Consider the following 13,628-nt stretch of genomic DNA (forward strand, 5'->3'; position numbering starts at 1 on the left):
TGAAAACATGGGATGAAATGCAAAGTTTAATGGCTAAAAATAAATATGTGCCATTAAGTATTGTTTGAAGAGTGAACTTCATGAAAATGATGTTCTTCCCCACACTTTTGTTATTATACCAACATGTCTTTCAAAATATTCCAAAGCACATTTTGACAATGATTGAATCAAAGCTAGATAGATTTATTTGGGTTAACGAAGGCATAAGGACAGTATGTACAATTTGGCTAGGGAGCTATATCCAGGGCCACTGGCAAGAGTGGATTTTAGAAGTTATTACTTGACCTCCTGAACTTTGCTTTATCCAAATAATGTTTGCCCTGATGTATGAATAATATTTTGGTTCTCAGATTCTTGGGTCATTCTGCTACACCCATTGTTATTCGTTTGAATTTGGACCTTAAAAATGTTTTAAGAAGCTTTGATTTAAGATCCATTTTGGGCATTCATTTACCTCTGATCTCTTATGGGATTGGGAAATGCAGAATTGAATTTCATTCAGGAATCTGTAGATGAGTGGGGGAGAGGTGGCGTAAAGAACTATTGAGGATCTCTGTTACAAGGAAGGTATGCAGTGCTTGCAACTGGAACTTTGTGCATATTCTGGGATACAACTGTCATTTATGAATTATGCAATACTAATTTTTTTCTTCATTGTGTTGGACATGAAAGAATGGCTTGGAAAATCATTACATTTATTAGATGCTACAATACAGTCAGAAAAAGATACTAGGCACCCTGTTTTAGAGTGGCAGCAAGTTTTGAATGAACAGCACTTATCATTCTAAAAAGGGAAGACAAGGGATTCATTTGAGAGAAGAGGTTTTAAAGAGGTGCATGCAAACTGATGAGAAAGGGCTTGGGGATACAAAGGACAATCATTAATAAATAATATGTATTCATTTTTAGGTTGAGATTTTGAGATCTCTTGTATATGCTTTGGTATATACTTCTTTGTGGGCTTACTGCTTTTCATTGTTTCATTTCAGTGTCCTTTAAAAGTACTTGCTTGCTAGTGGTCAATCTTTCCTTTTTGTCCCTCCTTTTCAATCCATGGAGCAGTGCCCCAGTACTTGGACATTTCCACTTGTCTCATTGTAGCATCTGTTTGGGGACTACGTTTCCCTTTCTCTAAGAGCATTTGAACAGATCAATGTTTCCCTGCTCAGGTTACTGTTTGCCTGTGCTCTGCCTTATGTAAACAGGCCTGTAATTCTTGCTATCTCCTCATGTGTGCTGTGCATTCAAATACAGTGATCAAATGCCGGATGCAAAGTAATTTTCTTTCTCTGAATTTGCAATGAGAGAATTTCCTCATCCCCCTAATCCCTCCCGCTTTGCAGCTTGCCTTTGTTTCCTGCCCGGGTTTGTCTTACTCCTCGGAATCGTGATGATTTTCCTTTAACAATCCTTGTGTTTCGCTATGCCTTTAACTCTGTCCTCTTTAGTTTCCTTATCGCCCGTAGCCGTAAAAGACCAGCTGTTGTGCTTCGATCGGAGCTGCTGTGGTGGGTGCTCTTCTGCACAGTGAGAGATTTGCATGAGCACTAGTTACATTACACACATTCGTATTCTTTTTTTCAGCATGGGACGTTAAAGTAATTTGCACAGAATTGCACATTGTTAAGCCACCACCAAAATCATACTGACTAGAGCCATAGGCTGGTTGATTTACTGGAAGCGTTAAGAGGGGTTGATATGGCTTTACCCTCATATGGAGGGGCCCGGAAAGCTTTGATTATTAACTACATGTTTGTTAGTTCTGGCTTTGTACATCGATTCCCTAACACCTTGGGTGCTAGTGATATTTTCCTCCTGTGCTGAAAATTATATTTTCCTATTGTTTGTGACAAGGTCAACTCGTCAAGCACACAGCGCAGGTAACACCCATGATGAGCTGACCTTGTCACAAGCATCAAAGGGGTTAAAGTAGAGAGTGTACCCACAGACTTGGGAGATCACAATGCACTGTGTGCCTCTGTCACATTGCCGATCAACGGATACCAATGAAATGCAAATGTACCTTCTATCATGCAGCATTCTACTGAATCACTGTCTATGCTGCTCATATCTCATTTAGGTTTATATTTAAACTGTTTGGCTGATAGTGAACATAGGATGAAGATGCAGCATTATAATAGTTTAATATATACTATCAGGAAGCCTCCCATAAAGCCAACCACTTTATGTGCTAAGAATCCCCACTGGTTTGATGTGTCTTGCTCTACGGCCAATTGTAGATTAAGAAAAGCACTGAGTACCCATCTCAGGGTAGCAGCTGAGATCTGCTAGGCATGACAAGAGTACAAAGTTGCATTGTTAAATCGTAAGAAGGAGCTATATAAAAGGGATTGTTTATTTTGGAATGTGCAGCAACCGTGAAGGATATTGAGCATTTTTAGCCTCTTGTAAAATGTATAAGAACTAGGGTATCCCCTCCTAACCCTTTTTTGCTAAATAGTATCTCCGGGACTGATTGGAATCAGATTTTTTCTATTTATTATATTGAGGTTGATCCAACTTTTTCTGTCTTATTACTCTTAAGTTTATAGAGTTTACAGCCCCTTCTTATATCCACGCAGGAAGTGGATCAGGCCTTACAGCTTAATACAGGTGGGAAGGCTCCACACCCAGATGGTTTCCCTATTGACCTGTTGAAATGCTTGCTCAACCTATGGAGCCCCCTGATTGTTACTATTTTAATCAGTGTCTAGCTTCTGATAACCCTAATTCCTGGACTTTATCGACGATTGTGCCCATTTAAAAAAAGGGCGATCGTATTTCCCGAAGTGTTATCATCCTATATCACTTATCAATAGAACCGTTACATTTATCGGTAGAGTGATATATGATTGTCTAGTTAAGGGGGCAGGCGATAATGGTATTCTTTCACATTTCCAATTTGGATTTAGGCCAAATTTAGGAACTAGCGAGCAGGGTTTGAATTGCTTATTTGTAAATATAGCCAAGCAAGACGTTCCCCCATCTAATTTGCTGTTATGGATCTATCCACTGCATTCAATTCTGTGAACAGGACCAATTTGTGGCTAATGTTGTTGGACTTAGAAGTTCCCCCAAACAGAATTTTCTTTATTTCCTGCATGCTGAGCTTTCTGACAGAGCTGAATAAATGCTTCGGGCAAATTATCACCTGTATTTCAACTGAGGAGGGGAGTGCTGCAGGACACAGTTGGTCCCAACAGATTTGAGTCAAGTAAAGCAATTGTACCAAAAAAAGGTAGCAACACATGTTAAAAATGAAATGAATTCTAAATTTTTATATTGAATTTCAATTATAAGTAAATTTATATAATACAATATATTATAATGGAGTTGCTCCACAGTGAGTAGAATTAGGGTGCTTGGGAGAATGCTCACGAATAGGTAAGGAAGAATAAAGAATTGAACTACCAATATACATATTATTTACAAACAATTAGGTAGATCCCTGGCTGTGATTGATTCACAACATTTTGTTCCACAAGTACAAAATACAGACTATGTTTTCAAAGATGTCTGAATGTGGAAAAAAGATCCCAGTACAGGTAGATATCATAGAAAGTGTTGACGTTTCGACCCCCAGGTGATGGACAGGCCAATTAACTCTTAAAAGGGGTCTTCATCAGGATAAGAAGGGAGCAACCTATAAAATATATAGCTATAGCCAATCAAACACTAATCTGTGAGTATATACAATTAGGGTACAAAAGGATAGGTGGCCTTGCTTACCGCCTAAACCACCATTATACCATCAGCGGCGAGACATCAATAAGGGCCGTGAAGCTCCTAACGTGATGAAAACACAGAGGACGCTTCCATGGTACTGAAGGGATCTAAAATCTTGGATATGATGTGATTACAATGCAGATCAATCAATCCAGGAAAGGTACAAGTAAGGCCACATATTCCTTTTGTACCCTAATTTTATTTGATAGATTAGAATGCATAATGAATTTTTGTATGTTTATACATTTCCCATTGGTAATAGATGATGAGCTTGTATTTTAGTATTATGAAATGTACAGGCATGTTTTTATCACGCTGGTCTTGAGTCTTTTTAGCATATTAGATGTATTAATTATGTCTTTTATGGTATTGTCGCTGTCTCATAGTGTTTTATAATATTGCTATTTGTGTCTATTTCTCTTTTATGATCTATATAAATCGAATTTAGATTTTTGAACTGAACAGACTAGAGTCATTTCATATCTATCTCATGCTGGCAATCTCACTCAGACCACAGATTTTTGCAGAAGTTGATTCTTTCAGATTGGTTTCCAGCCACTTAATTAAGATAATTTGAGTAGCCTGTGATAATGGTCATCTTGTTGTGAAAAGAAGAAAGCACACATTGTTGCTGCATCGCATGCAATTAAACAGTCTGACAAAACAAGTTCTCTGCATACCCCAAAGAGGGGCTCTAAAGTTGCTGAAAATACTACAAAGACAATACGGAGCTTCTAGCATACTTCTCTAGTAAGAAAAAGGCAAAGAGAAGTGGCTGCGCCTCAGAAATTAAAAGCCACCACTCAAGCAGAAGATATCTTCCATTATCTTCACTCTTGGCTGTTATTGTTGTGTGACATTTCTGCTCAAACCATCTCTCCTGAGAGACAATGTATGCAGTTGACATAACAGTGAGGAAAGCAAGGAACTCCAGACAAGACATTGGTAGCTCAAAAATTGGGATCGCGGAAATATGCTTGCTTAATTAAATGTATAAAAATTATGCATGGGGCTACTATTGTTTCCAGACAATATGGTGAATTTGTTTTTAATGGCATCTTGTGTCATATAAGTATCTCTTCCTTGATGCACAATGAAAGTGCTTTGAGCCTCACAAGGGTCAGCAGAGTGCTATATAAAGAAAATACAAAACAGTTAATCAAGAAAGGTTGCAACACAATGTTGTCTTCTGTTACTCCATTGACCCTGATTATTTATACTATACTAATTGCATGTTTTGTTTTAGCACACAACAGCCAGGAAAATGTGGATTTTTGCTGGCCCCATGGAGTCATGTTCATGTCAGTGAGCCCAAACTCACTTTGCGGACTTTACCATGTACTATGTGTTATGAAACTTTCGCCAATCGTCAATTGTGCGGTGTAAATACTTTGCTGGAAGTTTCAATAACAATGCAATTGATGCTGGAGATAATATTAGTTGTTTTTATTCCCATTAGTGTTGTTGTTATTATTATTATTATGATTATCATTATTATTATTAATGCAATTAAGTTCAGCATATGACATTGCAAAACAGTGAGTATTTCTGTGACCATAGGGAGGTCTCATTTAAGCCTGTGTAACTTTGGCATAACATGTAGTATCGTCACCCACCCGGATGATGGCATTTTGTGGCTTTGGTTTTAACGGTATACAACGTTTAGCACGCATTTTTTACCACGCACTACCATTACAATGCAGGCATTACCACGCATACCATTACAACGCATTGCACTGGGGGGTACTCTAGGATAGGGAATAAGTTTAATTTTATATCCAACACCTTCCCTAGTGTCCACGGGGACTGGAGTTGGAATATAAAATTATACTTTCACTATCCAGCACCTCAAAGCGCTATGCGTTGTAATGGTATTCGTTGTAAATACCGCGTTGTAAAGGTATGCGTGGTAATAGTATGCGTGCTAATCCATTTTAACGCATTGGAATGGATTTGCCACATAATCCATTATCTGCGGCCTAATTTGCAGATTTTAACAAAACTAAATGCTTGCCTCTAGCTCGAGGTAGGATCATACTTTACCTTTCCTAAATGACTACAACATGTGTTGTCACCCAGTGGAAGTCCCTTGGCAAAGACAAACTGGTCACCTTTTTTGTTGCTTATAGCTGTATTCGAGTGCTAAACTGGTACTAATGGGGATGAAAACCTTTTCCCAGTGAGTTTGTAATGTGTAAAAATAACATAATGCATCATGCTATCCCAAAATGTGCCTTATAACACATAATTTTCTTTTTTTCTTACCCTATAATTTGACCCACCCCATGTCACATATTTGCAATGGCCCTGAGCATGATGAAAGGCGGGAAAAAAATTCTGTACGATCTATGTGATGTCATGGCATGTCTGTTGTTCTCTAACCTCTGGTATCATGTTGTAAGCCAAATGCAAATTTTTCTCAAATGTATATTCAAATGTTTTGTGTAATGCTTCTGGGTTCAGTTTTACTCCAGAGTAAAGAGATAGATAGATGTTTTCGATAAAAAACTCAGCTGCAATGTGCGTGTTCGGACATCAGAATGCTGATCCCATTTTTCTTTCTACTGAAATGTATTGGACTGAACATTTAGGGTGGTCACATCAGGAAAATAAATGTTTTGTATAAAAATTATTGTCAAATCAGTGCCCTTCAATGGAGGGTCTCTATAGAGTTATAGGTGTGTACATATTTTTCATTGGAAATCCATTGTTTAGAGCTGTGTTATTATTCCCGAAGTAGATGAGGGTCGCCTTCACAAGGTTAGGTATGCAAGCAGCACAAGCCCTGAAAAATAAATTGTTCTCAAGTCAGCAGCTCTGGCCACATCCTCTCCCATTCCTTGGGATATATTACTTCACCATCTCATATGTTTCTATGTGCCCCTGATGCTGATTCTCCAGACTGTTCAATATTCTAGTGATGCAGTCCACACAGAATGTTTTAGTTATGTTAACTTGTTTTTATTGGGGCCAGTGCAGGCCTTAAGCTGGAATGTGACATATTGATTTTTTTCGCCAAAAGATGAGTGCATTTTGAGCCTTATGCAGTTTTTGGACCTGGTAGGCGGCAAGACCGTAATTAGGATGGCCGTGGTCAAAGCAGAAGCCAACTAGTGCTCCTGAAACTACTGCATTCTTCACTTAGGAAATGTAGAGTTAGGGTTCTTTTGTGAAGATTCAGTGGGCTTTTTTCTCAGCACCTACGTGATAATTGAGTCCAAGTCCGCTCAGCCTCCATTTTCTTAATTTTTTACCTCCCAAGTTCTACTTTTTCCTTGCGGTTTTTCCTTAAGTCCCTCTCTCCTTTGATTTGCACTTTGATTTCCTTTTAACACTTTCATAATTCTTCTGTGGTTTCGGTGCCCGTTTCCACTGTTGTTTTATTAGTTACCCCCACTACCCATGTTTGCCTTCTCATGTCTTTTTCCTTCATTCTTTATGACTCTCTTTCTCGTACAGGGTTTTTTGTTTTCCAGTTGACCTTTCTCTAATAATGTGTTTGTTCCCTCTGAGGTTTTACCTCTCTTTGCACATTTTTGTTTACCACTTGCTTTCACTTTATCACATTCCCCTTTATTGTGCATATTTTCCCTTTCCTCCTCCGTTATACTTTTTTAATCCTTTCCTTTGTTTCCGCTCCCTTTTTCCCTTCCTTTGCTTTTAATGCTCTCTCATACGTAACTCCAATTCCACTTTCTGCATTTTGTGGTCCCTCACTGATATGGATTATTTCATTTCTCTCTCTCTATCCTGATAATGTGTTTAATGCAAGCATGTGCTATTCAGATCATGGGACCTGTGCACACTACGTGGTATGTTTAATCAGCAGTATTCGATAAAAAAAAGAAACAACCGTCTTTTCTGAAACATTTAGTTAACAGTTCACATATCGAAAGGGCACCCACAAGCTTGAATTTACAGCACTACCAGTACTTAAAGCAGCAGGTACTATCCGGTTCTGACACCTGCACTTCTTCAATTGCATTTGAAAGGGAGAGAACCTGCACTTCTTACCATAGCTGCAATACGTTTAATGGGAGAGTACCACCAGTTTTAGGAGAATAGAAAGTACCTGCACTTCTATGTTTCTGTTTAAAGCACTGAGCATTTCAGGTAAAATAATGTGCTTTCCAGACACTTACATAAGCAAAGAATTAGCCTTACATCCAATGTGCCTCTAATTCTTGCCTCCCCAGGGGTCATGAAATCGGCGATGAGCAGCTAGGTAAGGTACTCAATGTTTGCCTTCTGTTCTGAAGGTCAGTCTGGGGTCACAAGTGAGGGGGCAGGCTCTCCAATCAGCCTCTCCTACTCCATTGTCCGCACCATGCATCCGAGAGAAGTCGGGTCAGTCAACTGTGGTCGTATATTCTAAGGACTTGTGGGTGTTGTAGCGGAGGTTACTCTCAATAGCAAAGGTCATTGCCCTAAGACTTTGGGCTTTGGGCATTGTAAGTCACAAAGTCTGCTACACTACCCCACCCCTCAGCACTGTTTCAGGGGACATGTTTCAGGGGACATGCGTCTTATTGCCCAATCCCCAAAAACATTTCTTCACAGCCTTTAAGGAAAGTTCCCCTTTCTCTAATGGGACAGTGCATACAGTGCAAGCTCCTCTACGTGTTGGCCTGACTGGTCACTGGGGTGCTTCATGGTCCTAACAGACCTCCTGCTGTTCTACCGCAGAGAAGAGTTGAGGTCCTCGGACAGGTTGCATCAGTTACTAGCCGAATGTTGAGAGCCGCGGGCAGGGAACGAACTGCAGCGACTAGCCTTCCGCACAGATCTTACAGAAGAATATTGATTTGCGAGTATTGAAACTCCTGTTTTGGAACTTTGATTATATGGAAACAGTTGTATTATACGCTGCATTTGTGTAAATAGCCTTGAGAAAGCCCCAGCGCAATTCGCCATTAGGGGGCGAAACACGTGTCGGCTGTCCATGTTTCACAATACAACAATAAAGATGTCATACCGCAACTCGAAGTAGTCGTGTCTTCTATATGAAAATCTGAAAGAACGGGTATTTATCCCAAAAAGCACAATACTGACTTTCACGGAGTACACACTCTCCTCTTCTCAAACAGGTTGTATCAGTGTCGAGGCAGAGACTGTTCCTTTGCTGCTGGTGACTGGGTATGTAATGGTCCTGTGATGTGGCCTGGTTGACACCTGCCATGTAGATCGAGTGCAAGAGTTTTCATTTTGTTTCTTTCTACTTTTAAGAAAAATGTCTTTACATACTCACATTCACTCAGTCTCTCTCTCACTTCTTCTGTCTCTCTCAACCACAAAAACGTATAATTTATTATTCTTTCTCTCTCTCTCTTGTTCTCTGGCACCATTTCTCTTTCCTCTGGATAATATCCTTTCTATTCTATTGCTCTCCACAAATACTTACTCACTCTGTCTTTGCTGCATATTAATTGCTTTACCCCTACACAGAACCTCTTACCTCACTGTTCACTCTCTATCTCTGACCTTAATACTTCTATATTTATATAAGATTACACTGATTTCACACTCTGTCCACACAGTTCATATGCTCCATTACCACAAATGCAGTCTGACCTTGGAATATGGCATTTCTTCGTTCTCCCCTACTTCTTGCCTCCAGCCACTATAATAATTAAAATACAATTTCCCGACATCCACCCGCCTATTATCTACAATCCCCCCAAAACAAAAAATATCTATCTATCGCAATGAAGCAATATGTTAGGGAGGAAAGAGCTACCATTATTACAAACACAAAAACCCATAACATTTTTTAGGCATTTTCTTTTTTAATAGAATTGTTCAGTAGTACAGAACGTCTTCTTGTTTACATATAAATAAGCAGATATCCTTATAACAATTTCTCCTTATAACTTTTCAACATGGTCCACAGCAGCTGCACTGCTCTAGAACATAACTTTAACAGATTGGCAGAGCCAATAGCTCTAGTTAAACATTTACAAGGTTCCAAAGGCAAGATGGATTAACTATGCCAATGCTTGGCTTTCTTGAAGTCTTTTGTAGTTTAGGGTTGAGGTGGAGGATGACCTCTCTCCCCGTTACCCCTGCAGCCACCATCCCAACCTTCTCGACAAGCTAGTGACCCAGACATACTCTCAGGTTATTGCTGTGACAAATAGTTCTTGGGTTGGCTGTTCCACCTTATGTGCGATTTTTCCAAAGCAATACTTTAATCTGAAATAAAAATCAGAGCATGACATAGTAAAACAATGTTTTGCCTATGGCGTAGATCTTAAGCCTTTAAATGTCAATCCAGTCCTAACACAAGAAATGTTATTTGGAATTTCAATTGCAAAATTGTATTCCTCTATTTTCCAAAATATGCCATGCAATAAATAAAGAAATATATTGCTAATGTAGGTATGTGACATCTATATTCAGTAGCATTTTGATTGTTGGAGCCTGTAGTTTCACTTTTCCTGCTGGGTAAAGTATCATTACTGACTGAAGGTGTCACACAATACCACAGCACACAAACCCATGGCGCACAAATCCACTACTCACAACACATTTTAACATCTCATAATAACATTCAATACAACTCTATTACACACACTTCTGCACCACATCATTCCACTCCATGCCACATAATTACAAACCAATAAAATGAACAACACATAATTCAACTCTGCTACATGCCACACAATTCCAATATACATAATATCACTCTGCTACATGATTCCACCCAACTCAATTCAACTCCAGATAACTACACTACACATAATTACTCTCCAACCTGCATTCCACAGAACATATTTACTCTGCACTTATATCCACTCAATTCAATTCCATAACACATAATTACAGTCCACAAAAAAATTCAACTTTGCAACATGCCACATAATTCCATACAATATAATACTACTGCACACCATGCCACATAATTCACCTACAAACCATGCTGCATAATTCCACACAACACCCACAATTCTGCACCACACAACATAATTACACTTGACATAATACCACTCACTCCATACATAACCCAAAGTTCCCAAAAGGATAATATCGCTCACCGCCACACAATTCCATGCCATATAATTCAACTCCACACATTCCCAATACACACCAAATGATTCCATATTAAACCCCATATTTCAAATACACTACACAATTCCACAACACACCACCTACTTCCAATACACACCACGGATTTACACAACTAGCAAATCCAATGCAACCCACATAATTCCACTCCACACCACATACACCCACTACACTCGGCAAAAGGCTATGCATCTAGAGGCCCATAGGAATGAATTGGAAGACATTCTCAATTTGCAATTCTCAATTAGAGAATTGCAAATTTAGAATGCAATTTCTAGGGTGCCAGGGTGTCAAAAGGACACCCTGTTGCACCCCTGAAATCTACATATGAGTACTTCTTGCACACAAACATACCCCAAGGGCATGTGTGTGTGTAAAATTAAACTTTGAAAAATGCACTGTAGTGCATTTTTCAAAGTTTTTGCAAATTACCATGAAGTTCAACTTCATGGTAATTTGCTCCCCTTATTAGCGAAATTGCTAATTTTTTTACTTTATTGCATTGCATTTAAGGAATCTCAATTTGAGATTCCTTAAATGCAATAGCAATTTGAGTAATCGCAATTTAGAGATTACTTAAATTGCTATTTTTGCATTTGGGATGATGCATACCGAATGCAAAAATACTGGTCGCAAAGGGGCAGATTCTGAGAATCTGCCCGTTTGCGACTGGTTTTTGCTTTGATGCATGTGGGCCATTGTAATATACAACATTAATAGCTTTAACTCTTGCAATTCCGAGACCTATTGCATTGCAAATGCTTGTTAGTATTACGCCCAATTTGTTTTAATATAATATGCCAAAAATATAGTGCACATTATACTTCCCCACAATGTGGGGAAGCAGAAGCAGATCACAACCATATGCTTTGGACTTGCTTGGTGGAAGGTATTGTCATATACATTATCAAGGTTACAAATGCACTAGGTTTATATGTGGAATTGTGAGCTACAACTAATCAACAATATTGAGACCACATTGAGCAGAATTCAGATTGTATGAACAGCACCAGGTAGGTGCAGTTGGACAAGTTGTCGAAGTACAACTGGAGTGCAGTTTAAAATGTGCAAGTTTGCACAAACTAAGAATACAGTTTACTCAAGTGAAGTAAAAATAGTATTTATTTCGATATTACATCATAAAAGACATGCTACACAAATCAGCCATAAAACAGTCCCAATCCCTACAAAGGGAACATAAAAAAGGGATTCAATATCCTTTTTGTGCAAATTCGCAATTTTGAGTGACAAAGTGTACCATGATAAAACAATAAATTAATGTACAGTAAAAACTTGATAAAATAGTATTAAATTACATATACAAGACTAAACCAGTATTAAAATTATCATTGATAATACAATATAGCATTCTCTGGTAACCTCAGACCAGTACCCATTCAAGTAGATTGGGAAATTATCAAATGGGAGTTAATCAACCTAGCCCGCAAGATCCAAGCCCAACTCAAAAATTTAGCAACCCCAATAACCACCAATAACGACGTATCACACTTCAAAATTCTACTGGCTGTTCTCGCCGATCGTGTACCCAGAGACCTGCAAACTGGGCGTAACCACTTCTTTCTTGGGGCATGGTACACAGGGCAGATGAAGAAAAAATTTTCTACTGTTTCTGTCAACTCTTTACAATATGGGCAGTGACCATTGCCACTATTGGTCCAAGACTCCGTTAGGTCGTGAAGTGGAAGCGCACCGACCCTAAGCTGGTGGAAGAGCTTGCGATCTAGTGGCCTGGTGATAATGTTCCAATATTCTTCAAGGTAGCTAACATCCTTCATAGTCACAAATGTTGCCGTCAGCGAGCCACCTATCAATGAGGCATGTCTTTTAGAGGTAATCCATCCCCAATATGTGTCTTTTTCGGAGGGAAATTAGCTGTATTTGGGTTGGACCAAAGCTCCTCCGTCCCCATATCAGTCAGAGTTGCTCTGAGGTCTGAAAGCCATGCAATCCTAGAGGAACCCCAAAGATTTCTGACTTCAAGGAAAGCCTTGGCATAGAGGAATAATTCTGGCATTGTCCATAGCCGACGCCAGAATGCCAGTGGTCTGAAGCGTGCCATGTCCTCTACTGGCTGGCACCCTAAATCGTATAAAAGGGGAATGCGAGGTGATGACTGCGGGAGACCCGCAGCTGCCCTAAGAAATTTATTTGGGCCACTTTAAGAGGATCCAAGTTACTAAAGCCCCAAAGCTCTGCCCCGTACAACACCGCTTGTGTTTTTTAAATTGTATTTTTAAATATGATTTGTTGTGCCCATTAATTATAACTTAGATCAATCTTATTTAAATTTACAGAAATATTGGGAAACAGGTATACATATACCCTGATGAAGGCGGTCATACTTTGTCCATACCGCCGAAACGCGTCGATGCTCAAGGAGTGAATGTGGATTAAGAAATTAAGGAAAATTCGAAATAATTGTGTTATTTGAATTTAGTCCTTTTTCCTGTAGCTCCTTTTTTATTGGAATGTTTTTATCTATTATTGTGCCGTCCTGTGATTGTTTCCCAATTTTTAATCAATATAATGTATGTCAATAAATTGTACTAATGTTTTGATTCTACTACAGTGTTTTCACGTGTTTGAATTTTCCGTTTTTTCATTGCTTCCTTGTTACGCTTATGTATTAGTGAGTCTATTGTTTGTAAGTACCTTTGTATTGATGTTCACTTGCCCAAAGGGAATTTACTTTTTGACTTGTGTCTATTGTGGTACCCTATCCCTTTGGTTTAGGGGTCCCTCTCTCTTTTATTAGAGACAATATCTGTATTTACCCTTACAAATGCATTCAACAACGTGGGTCTGATTAAAGCCAG

The sequence above is a fragment of the Lissotriton vulgaris genome, unplaced genomic scaffold (genome assembly GCF_964263255.1).
Source record: "Lissotriton vulgaris unplaced genomic scaffold, aLisVul1.2 SCAFFOLD_706, whole genome shotgun sequence".
In the NCBI taxonomy this organism is placed as follows: domain Eukaryota; kingdom Metazoa; phylum Chordata; class Amphibia; order Caudata; family Salamandridae; genus Lissotriton; species Lissotriton vulgaris.